Here is a 10,867-nt window from a genome sequence, read left to right as displayed (position 1 = left end):
GCGTTTCTCCCTGAGGGGTGTGGGCTCTGCGGCTCAGCTGCGGAGCGAGGCCCCACCTGCGGGACCCCGCGAGCAGCGGCGGCGGGCCGACCCCACGCGGGGTCTCCGCACCCTTTCCCTGGTCACCCTTCCCGTCAAAGTGACTGCGACCCGGGCCCCGAGGAACAGGTCACTCCGTTCTCTCCCTCATTGATACTTTCAAGGAATCTGCCTCCTACTTTACTGTCTGTTCTGCTCAGTTTGAACGCGTTCTGCCCGCTTCCCGTCGAGAGCGGGGGGCCGTTTGCCAAGAACAGCTCGTCTTGGCCGTGACTGTGACACCACACGCACCCTGCCCCCCGCGTGCAGCTCGGCCACGTCCGGCTTCGGGCAGGGCTCCTGGCACGGGAAGGCAGGTCGGAACGGGGTAAAGGTCGGGGTTGGGTGGGGGGCTTGCAGGGGTCCGCTGGGCCCAGCAGCCACGCCCAGGACCGTGGGGTGGCTTCCGCTGCCTCGCGTCTCCGATGCCCAGAGCCCAGCGAGGCGTGCGGCACGCGTTCAGCAGACCCTTCCGGCTGATGCACGTGCTGAGGCTTGTGTGTGTGTCTAACGAAAGAAACGGAGGGAGGGTTACACGGATGCGTAAAATCGTGGTGCCTTCCAAGTGTGTATTTAGGGGACATTGTAATTCGGTGGGTAAAGTCCTCGCGGTGTGCCCCTTCGGCACCCTCACGGTCGGCACTGCGGTTCATGTCTCTTCAGTGTCTGTCCTGCATTTATTAGCAAAGCAGTGTTGTTTAGGTATTTCTTTCAAGCGTACAATGAAGTGATTTTTTTTCTTTTTTCTTTTGGCTAATTAGCAATTGTGCAGCCGTCACCCCAGTGTTAGGGCACTTCTGGTGCCTCCTTTGTACCCATTTAGCAGTAAGTCCATCCCTCCCCAGCCCAGGCAACTGCTAATGTACTTTTTGTTTTTCCAGATTTACCTTTTTTGTAATTTTCGTATAAACAGGATCATATGTGGGTTTGTTCTGGTTTTGGTTTTGGTTTTTTTGCAGCTGGCTTCTTTCACTTAATGTGATGTTTTTTTTTTTTCAGGTTCATCCATGAGGAAGCATGTGTCAGTAGCTTTTTCCTTTTTATTACTAAGTAATGCTCCTGTGTATGAATAGACCACATTTTGTTCATTCACCTGTTGATGGACACTGGGTTGTTACTCTTTTTTGGCTGTTATGAATGATGCTGGAAATTTGGAAAAGTTGCATTAGATCATTGTATATACCTACGTTTCCATTTCTCTTAAACCTTAGAGCTGGGGGCACCTGGGGGGCTCAGTCAGTGAAGCACCTGACTTCAGCCCAGGTCATGATCTCACGGTTCATGGGTTCGAGCCCCACATCGGGCCCTGTGCTGACAGCTCAGAGCCTGGAGCCTGCTTCAGATTCTGTGTCTCCCTCTCTCTCTGCCCCTCCCCTGCTCACGCCATCTTTCTCTCTCAAAAATAAATAAAAAACATTAAAAAAATTACACCTTCGGACTGGAACTGCAGGTTCACCCAGCAAGTCTGTGTTCACCTTCTTGAGAAACCTCCAAGCACGTTCTCGCTTTGTCTTCTGGATTGTGGCCATCTAGTAGATCTGAAGCAGGCGCCTCACTGCGGTATTCGTCTGCATTTCCCTAGTGACTTGCTGTTGAACCTCTTTTCACATCCTTATTTGTCACTCCTATCTTTTCTGGTGAATTATTCAAGTCTTTTGCTCATATTTAAAAACAGCTTTGTTTGTAATTCACATACCATAAAGTTCACTCTTTTAAAGTCCACAGGGCGGTAGTTTTAATATATTTGCAGAGCTGTGTAAATATCTCCCGAATCTACATGAAGAACATTTTCATGACCCCAGACAGGAACCTGGCTCCTGTAGGCGGCCACTGTCTGTGCCCTCCCCCAGCCCTGAGCAACTACGGGGTCACCGTCCTCTCTATCCGTTTGTCTCTTCGGACACTTCGTGTGAACGGAATCACACTATTTGGTCTTTTGTAACTGGCTTCCTTCACTTGGCCCGATAATGTGCTTGAGGCTCACCCCTGCGGAAGCAGCTATCAGGGTCTTGTCCCTGTCTGTTGTTGTGTGGGTGTGCCGCATTTTGTCCATCCGTTACTCAGCTGATGGACATTTGGGTTGTTTGTGCCCTGAGATTTTATAAGTAAAGCTGCTGAGAACATTCATGTACAAGTGTTTGTGTGGACGTAACGGTTTCATTTCCCTTGGAAGGACACACTTGTGCAATTGCTGGGCCATAGGGTAACCCGACGGACACTTAACATTTTGAGGACTTGCCAGACTTCCCAGAGCAGCTGCCCCATTCACCTTCCCACCAGCAGTGCCTGAAGGTTTGTGTCTCCCCACGCTTGCCAGCTCCTGTTATGGTCTCTGTGATTACAGCCATCCTGGCGGGCGGGGCCTGGCATCCCACTGTGGTTCTGATTTGTGGTTTTAATGACAAATGGTGTTGGGGCGCCAGGGTGGCTCAGTCATTTGAAAATCAGACTTTGGCTCAGGTCATGATCTCATATTTCCTGGGTTCACATCTAGCTCTGTGCTGACAGCCCAGAGCCTGGAGCCTGCTTCGGATTCTGTGTCTCCTTCTCTCTCTGCCCGTCCTCTGCTCATGCTGTCCCTCTCTCTCTCTCTCTCTCTCTCTCTCTCTCTGTAAAATAAACATTAAAAAAATAATGACAAGTGATGTTAAATATCTTTTCATGTATTTTTGACCTTTTTTGTATCTTTGTTAGAGAAATCACTATTCAAATCCTTTGCCCAGTTAAAAAATTAAGTTTATATTATTTGTCTTGTTTAATTGAAAGGCTTCTCTATAGATTTTGGATATGTATCTTTTAACATATAGCTGATGTATAAACGTTTTCTCTAAGAATGTGGCTTGTCTTTTTATTTTCTCAATAGTGCCTTTTGAAGCCCCAAAGTTTTGGATGCTTATGAACTCCAGTTTATCAATTTTTTTTTTTTATGGATCACGCATTTGGTGTCCTATCTTAGAAATGTTTGCCCAACCCACGATTACAGGGTCTCGTCCTGTGTTCCCCTCTGCACATTTTGTGCTGTTAGCTCTTACGTTTAGCTCTCCAACCCGTGTTACGTTGATGTTCCTGTGTGGTGTGTAGGTAAGGCCCGGGGCTCCTCCTGCGTTGGGCGTTGAATCGTGCCGGCGCCGTTTCTTAAGAAGCCTGCACCTTCCCCGGTGAGTTGTGTTGGCACCTTTGTCCAAGGTGATTCACCCTCAACGTCAGGGTTCATTCCTGGATTCTCGGTCTGTTCTAGATGTTTATCCACATGCCAGTACCACACTGTCTTGATTATTGTGGCTTTTAAAGAAAAAAAATATTTTAAGCCCATATTCTTTTTTTTTTTATGTTTTTTTATTATTGAGACAGAAACAGAGCATGAGTAGGAGATAGGCAGAGAGGGAGACACAGAATCTGAAGCAGGCTCCAGGCTCTGAGCTGTCAGCACAGAGCCCGACGTGGGGACCAAACCCAGGAATGGTGAGATCATGACCTGAACTGAAGTCAGACGCTTAACCGACTGAGCCACCCAGGCGCCTCAAGAAAAAATTTTTTTTAAAGTTTATATATTTATTTAGAGAGAGACAGAGACAGAATGACCAGGGGACGGGCAGAGAGAGGGAGAGAATCCCAAAAAGGCTCCCACACTGTCAGCGCAGAGCCCTATGCGAGGCTCAAACGCTGAGCCCAAGTCGGCAGCTCAAGTGACTGAGCCACCGACACGCCCCAATTATAGGAGATTTTTATGACGTTTATATTAAGTTTTGAAATCTTTTTCACTCACTGTTTGGTTTTTAGTGCATCTTTGGCTGTATTTTTCAGTCTTGTCTGTCGAGTTAGACTGAAAATGCCCTGAAGGCCCAGCTCTGTCATTTCAGATCACCAGACGTCAGACAGCTTAGTCATTTGTCCCGTCTGCAGAGTGGAAGGCAGGCTCCTCCCCCTTGCTCCGTCACATGGTGGCTGAGGATCAAATGCAGTAACAAACGCGGACGCACCCCTGCACGGTGGTTTTGATCATCGTGAGCGACGTTTATCGGGCCGGCAGGGCTGCGGGAGTCTGCGAGCCTGAGTCTGTGATCATCGGGGCCACACCCCGGTCTGGTGCGCTTCCTAATCCTGCGGCCGGAGCGGGTCCTCGGGGGGCCCGGGGCCCATCCCGAGTGTCAGTGTGCCCTTCCCTTGCTCTGCCGTCGTCCTCCCGGTGGCTGGCCCTCCCAGACTTGAGTCGTCATTCCTGCTCCTGCTGCCTGGGATGTCCACGCGCTGTCAGTTGAGGGGTCGTCCGGACGCTGGTGGCAGCCAGGGGAGCGCGGGGCCACCACGCGAGGTCCCTGTGGGCAGAGTCTACGGGTGTCCGGGGAGCGCGCACTGGAGAGCAGGAACCTGGCCTCTGGTTTCCGTGGTTGGCGACGTGTCACGTTTCACGGTCACATGGAAAGCAAGCCTCCCGAGGCCGCAGGGTCACTTTCCAGGTGACAGTGTAACGGAAGCAGAACCTGTGCGTGACGGAAACCGTGTTTTCTTTCTGCACGACGGTCTGCAGGGCCATGTTAGTCTTGCTGCGCCGGCATCAGCGGCCCTGTGTTCGGCCGGTGGCCCTCCGCATCCGCTCCTCCAGCAGAAGTGGACTCTCCCTACCGAGCTCAGCAGCCTCACTCAGCGGACTGTTCCTGGTAACTAGGACCTAGTTAGCGGCGTTACACGTTTAGAATACAGAAGACTGGGGCGTCTGGGGGCTCAGTCGGTTAAGCGCCAGCTGCGGCTCAGGTCCTGATCTCACGGTTCGTGGGTTCGAGCCCCGCGTCGGGCTCTGTGTGACAGCTCAGAGCCTGGACCTGCTTCGGATTCTGTGTCTCCCTCTCTCTGCTCCTTCTCTGTTCACGCTCTGTCTCTCTCTGTCTCTCTCTCTCTCTCTCTCTCTTTCTCTCAAAAACTAAATAAACATTTTTTTAAAAATACAAAAAATCTTTTTAGAAAAAAGCTGTTAGTCACTAAAAATCCCCACAGTACCTTCAGAATGAAAGATCGGGGTGTGTGTGAGTGTGTGAGTGTGCGTATGTGTGTGTGTGCGTGTGTGTGGAGACTTACCATGACTGCATCCTGAGTTCTAATGATTCACACTGGTAGTCTAGAGTCTATCTGCTCAATTCATGTGTTAGTGTATGTATTAAATATGCTTAATTCTGGGTGCCTAATTTTTTTTGTTGTTTTTTTGAGAGAGAGAGAGAGAGAAAGAGACAGACAGACAGACAGACAGCATGGGCAGGGGAGGGTCAGAGAGAGAGACACACACACACACACACACACAGAATCTGAAGACAGTCTCCAGGCTCTGAACTAGCTGTCAGCACAAAGCCCGTCACGGGGCTCAAACCCACAACCGCAAGATCATGACCTGAGCCGAAGCCAGACGCTCAACCCACTGAGCCACCCAGGCGCCCCTCATGGTGTTTAATTTTTAAAGACTGTGCCGTTTTCTTGCTGTGCTGATGGAAGAGAGTACACGGTGCCTTTCTGTTCAAATGTTCAAGGAAGTTGGCATCGTTTTGCTTCTCCGCCTGCCTCTCGCGTGGGGAGCTTAGCGGGTTTCCGGGGCCGGCTGCGTGTCCAGGTTCAGTGGGTGGCTGAGCCCCCCGCGTGCCGGGACCCCCGTCCCCCGGCTCCCCAGTGTGTCCGCAGGGGCGCCGTGGAAGCGCCCCCAGCCCGCCTTCTGCAGGGGCCCGGGCTCCGTCCCTGCCCCATGCCCCCCTCGGCGCCTGCCGTGGCTTCCAGCAAAGGGGCAGGTCCGCGGCCGCAGGGGTGGGGTCGTGCTCCTCGGCGGGGGCCAGCTGTCGTCCCCAGACCTGCCGGGTAACAGAACGTATTTCATATTTTAATTCACGCGTCTTCTCGAGCGTCTTCTCTCAGCAGCCCGTACCTGTTTGAACTTTCTCTGGTGAGGCTGCTATTCAGTTGATGCTCAGTTACTGTTAAGTCACGGGGTGTGTGTGTCCTCGGGGTTTTAATTTTGTTTACACAGTGCGGGTGTCTTCTTGGTCGGGTGGTAAGTCTTCATCTGCCGACATGAAGGCTGCACACCCCTTCTAGGAGGGGTAAAAGCGAGCCCTGTAACGCGAGCGTCCCCGAGTGAAACGCCTCCGCGGGCGTCCTCCCCCTGCGGTCCAGGCCCGCCCGAAATAGCCAGACGGTTTGCCAAGTAAGCGCGCAGGGCAGCAGGTGCAGCCCGCTCTCGGTAATCCACAGTAAATAGCAGAAAACATGAATAATTTAATCCACTCAGCTGGCTGGGGGCCCCCAAGCAGGTAACCCCACGTCCCCTAGGGGAGTCCCGTGCTTACCAACCACCTCGGTCCCAGCATGGGTCCCCCTGTCGCCTTCCGCTGGCTCTAGGGACCCAATTCCCCAACCACCTGAGCCACTTAAGGAATGTTGGCTTGTCACCACGGACGATCCCAAGTCTGCTGACCTTAATGTGCCAAATGTCACTTGACCTTCCACAGGAATGCTCTCGAATGTCCTTCCATAGGGCTATAGATTTCCTCCAGAAAGTGTGGGGTCTGGCTCATAGCCACCCAGCCGTGCCCCTTTGCGTTCCCTTTTGGCAAGTGTGGCAGTGTTCCTCTCTGAAAGGAGCAGGGAAATGATATTACCGAGGGGGCGAGTTGAAGCCTGTGAACAAAACGACACAAGTGTGTTTACTGTTTCCACTTTTCCCTTTAGCCCAGATTGTGGAGAGTTGGCAGTAAGTCAGTTTTACACATCACGCTTCCTGTTGTGCAGCGAAGATTGAGTAGGTCCTGAATGGCCGGAGGTCTAGGTCCTTGATCTCATCACCCCCCCCCCCCCCCCCCCCCCCCCCCCCCCCCCCCCCCCCCCCCCCCCCCCCCCCCCCCCCCCCCCCCGGCACTTTTGTCTGGCTGGACGAAGGCGCAGAAGGCCCTGTTCTTGCACACGTCATGAAGGTAATCGGTAGGATCACCGCAGTCTTTGGGAGAGGGATTAGAGGTGCTCTGCTAGACTAGGAAACGACCCGGATGTCAAGTTAAACCTAGTGAAGGCGCCGAGGGAGCCCTTCCCTGTGAAGAGAGCACTTAGCATCGGGCTGTTTCCCGTGGAGAGGATGCCTGCCGTGCCCTGTGGCCACTGGGCCCGTCCAGCCAGCCCGGCTTCTCCCATCAGACGCGCTGGCCGAGTCATGGCAGGAGGTCGTTCTGCTCTCCGCTGCGGGGGCCACTCGGCTTTGCAGGGATTTGTTACGGTTTATTTTAAGAGGGATATTGACGGTCTAGAAACTCCGGAGCAAGGTGGCTAGGGCAGGAAGAGTCCAGAAAACATCTCAGGTGTGGGCGAGTGAAAGGCAGTTGGAACAGTGGACTGGAGATGGGGAGCCTCAAAAGTACCTGAGCACGACTTGCAAACATCTGGAAGGATGTTTATCTTGTGCGGGGAGGAGGGGGAGATTATTTATTTATGTTGCTCAAGAGGGAAAAGTTAGAATCTGTGGGTTGAGATTATGGGAAAGCAATTTGGCTTAACTCCGTATTGCTAGAAGTGTGGTCTCCATACCACCAGGCATAGAAGAGGTTTTTATTTTCAGTTTTAAACACTTTATTTAGAAGTAGTTATAGATTTACAGAAAGGTTGCAAAAACAGTATGGAGAATTCGGTATAGCCGTCAGCTGAAGACCTTGTATGTGGTCCGAGTGCGGCGCGCAGAGCACGTGGTCAGCACCGGCGCTGGGCGCTAACCAAACTCCGTCTTACTCCTGCCTCCCGGCTCTCCCACTACCGGCCCTCCTCTGACTGTGATTGAATCCACCGTCCGCACTGCCAGTTGTGCCTCTGTGGCCTCTGCCGGCCTGTGACACTTCCTCCGTCGCTCATGGCCGTGACCCTCTGCATGCAGAGTGGTCAGGTACTTTGTAGAAGGTCACTCCGTTTGGGTGGTCCGATGGTTTCCACAATTAGATGAAGGCCGTGCATTTTTTGCCACGAAGCCCACGGAGGTGACGTCACACCTCCGTGTGTCCTGTCGGCGTCATGATGTCACTCATTACTGCTGACGTGGACCTGTCACTCAATGAAGGTGATTCCGTCCACTGTGAAGGGAGAGTGTTTCTCTTTGTAATCGGTAAGAGCCTCGGAGGAGATGCTGGGAGACGGAGCCTCTCCTTACACGGCCCGTCGGTTTCCGTGTCTGTTGGTGAATCTCGTTGCATAACTTTTCGCTGTGGCGCTCGCTTCACGGTGACCTCGTGTTTTCCTCATTGCTTTGACATTTCTTAAGCAGGATTCATCTGAAAAGGGGACACTGTCTCCTCTCCCCGGTTGTTGACGCACTGGTCTATGTCACCGTCAGTCTCACGGGAATTTACTTTCTGCCTGGATGACAGTCCGGTGCTGTTGGTGCTTATTCTGCTGTCCGAGTTGTTCCAGCTCTGGCCACTGGGAGCTCCTTCAAGACGGCGCGCCTTCATCTTTTTGATGCGTCCTCATCCTTTTCTAAAATCTTCTAAAAACAGAATGTCTCAGGCTCGTTTTATGCTTTCCCTGTTCTGTGCCTGACCCAACCCCCCTCTGCGGAGCCTGCATCCCCGTAATGGAGGATTAGACAGCCGTGTCCACCTGCTAGGTGTAGTCTTGCTCCTGCCAGGATGCCACCGTTGTTGGCAGGCACAGCTAGAAAATGCGTGTGTTGGTGTGTGTATGCACTAGCGCGTGGACGTTTGTACCGTTTACACGTCATAGCATGTGCGTTGCACACATCTGTGTGCTCCTGTGTCTCCGTCTGGATGTAAAACAGCACGTCCCTGCCACTGCTCCCCGGTCCGTCCAGCACCGCCGGGGTCTTTAACAGCCTCTCTCTTTATTTGTTGTTGTTTTTTTAATGTTTATTTATTTACTTTGGGGTGGGGGGAAGAGAACCTGCAGGGAAGGGGCAGAGAGAAAGAGGGAATCCCAAGCAGGCTCCACGCCACCAGTGCAGAACCTGGCACGGACTTGATCTCACAGACCGTGAGATCATGACCTGAGCCAAAGCCAAGAGTCAGATGCTCAACCAGCTGAGCCCCCCAGGAGCCCTTCCCTTTCTTTATTCGTAACTTACTTCAGCAACAGAGAGAAACTTTGCTCTCATTATTCACAGTATGTTTACTTATTTGTTCAGTCTTAGGATGCCAGTAAAATAGTGTCAAAATCGCTGACCCTGTGAGCAACGGATTTGTGAACTGCAGTCAGTGTTTGCATACAGTTCTTCTTTTTTTATCCTTAGACTTAAGAGTTGCTAGCCTAAAGAGTATTGTCCAGAATTACTGAGGATAGTTCTGTAGGTCAGTGTGGCAACATTGTTTGTAAAACAGTTTCCTTTGTTATTATTTGCGTTCATTTGGGTCTTCTCTCTCTGACGCCTTGGTTGATTTAACCTTGGTATTTTGGGTACGTGAGTCATTACTGTGCTCTAGGATGAGAGCTTCAGGGAACACGCATGAGGAGTCTGCTGCATTCCCACCTGCCGCCCCTCATCCGCCCCTGTTCCATCCGCTCTCCGGGGGAGACCAGCCCCTTAGTTCCCGGCACATCCTCTGTGAATTTCGTTTGTACGGAAGAGCAGACACTGTGTTTTCTCATGCCCCTTCCTTGTTACGTGAAAGGTAGCTTGCTTGCTTAGGTATGTGCGTATGTATTTGTAATTTTTTTTTTAACATTTACTTACTTTTGAAAGACAGAGCATGAGCAGGGGAGGAGCAGAGAGAGAGAGGGAGACACAGAATCTGAAGCAGGCTCCAGGCCCTGAGTCAGCACAGAGCCCGATGCGGGGCTTGAACTCATGAACCACGAGATCATGACCTGAGCCGAATTCGGACGCTCAACCGACTGAGTCCCCCAGGCCACCCCGTCGCTTACAGTTTGACCAGTGCTGCAGTGCGTAGCCGTGTGCAGCCTTTCCTCCCCGTTGTTGTAGCTGGGGCCTGTCAGGTAGATTCCTGCGGGTGTAGTTTCTGCGTTTACGAAGGGTGTTGGTAGCTCTTTTTCGGCTTCACCAAGGTTCTCGCAGGATTTGCAGCCCCGGAGATAGAGCCTGTTTCCCCACAGCCAGAGTGACAGGGTCCGTGTCACACTCTGAGGTGCTGCCCGTCTGGTCTGCGAGATGCCAGGTGGTACCTTCCGATCTGCACTTCACAAATCATGAGTGAGCTTGAACTTTTAAATGTTTCGGTTAACTGTTCATGTCTTTTTCCCGCTTTTCTTTTGTGTGTTTGGTGCTTTGCCGACACCTCATTTTTTATGAGAGTTTCACGTCGGAGTGGTGGCTCTTTCCCAGGAACTAGTACGGGCTGCAAATGTGTTCCTCCAGTTGGTCAGTTCTCTTTTTATGTTGTGTAGGGAGCTGTTCGTTTTGTTTCACTTTGCCCTGCAGACATTTTTATTTTTATATAGTCAGATTATGCACTTTTGTTTCATTGCTTCTGGATGTTGAATTGCGGTGAGAAAAATCTTCCCATACCGAGGCTTCTCCAAGTTTCGTCTAAGAATTCTGTAATTTCATTTTCTTTTATTTTTAGAGCCCTCATCCATCCGAGATTTATTTTTGTGTACAGTACAAAATACACATCTGGTCTCATCTTTTTCCACGTGGCTACCAGGTACCCAGCATCATGTATTAAAAGGTCCATCTTTTTCCCAGTGAGTGGTGATGGCAAAATTCCATCTATATTCAGGTTTGTTTCTAGACTTTTTTTAACGTTTATTTTACTTTTGAGAGACAGACAGAGATGGAGCGTGAGTCAGGGAGGGGCAGAAAGGA

General features: G+C 51.5%; 1 protein-coding gene across 11 annotated transcripts in view; it reads left to right on the top strand.

The window, feature by feature from the left end:
- C2H10orf143 (chromosome 2 C10orf143 homolog) overlaps positions 1 to 10,867 on the top strand; it is a 106,191-nt gene that overhangs the window by 12,736 nt on the left and 82,588 nt on the right. The window lies entirely within an intron of this gene.

The sequence above is a fragment of the Suricata suricatta genome, chromosome 2 (assembly GCF_006229205.1).
Source record: "Suricata suricatta isolate VVHF042 chromosome 2, meerkat_22Aug2017_6uvM2_HiC, whole genome shotgun sequence".
Classification (NCBI taxonomy): Eukaryota; Metazoa; Chordata; class Mammalia; order Carnivora; family Herpestidae; genus Suricata; species Suricata suricatta.
Note: the sequence above shows the minus strand (reverse complement) of the source record. Positions and strands in the feature narration are given on the sequence as shown.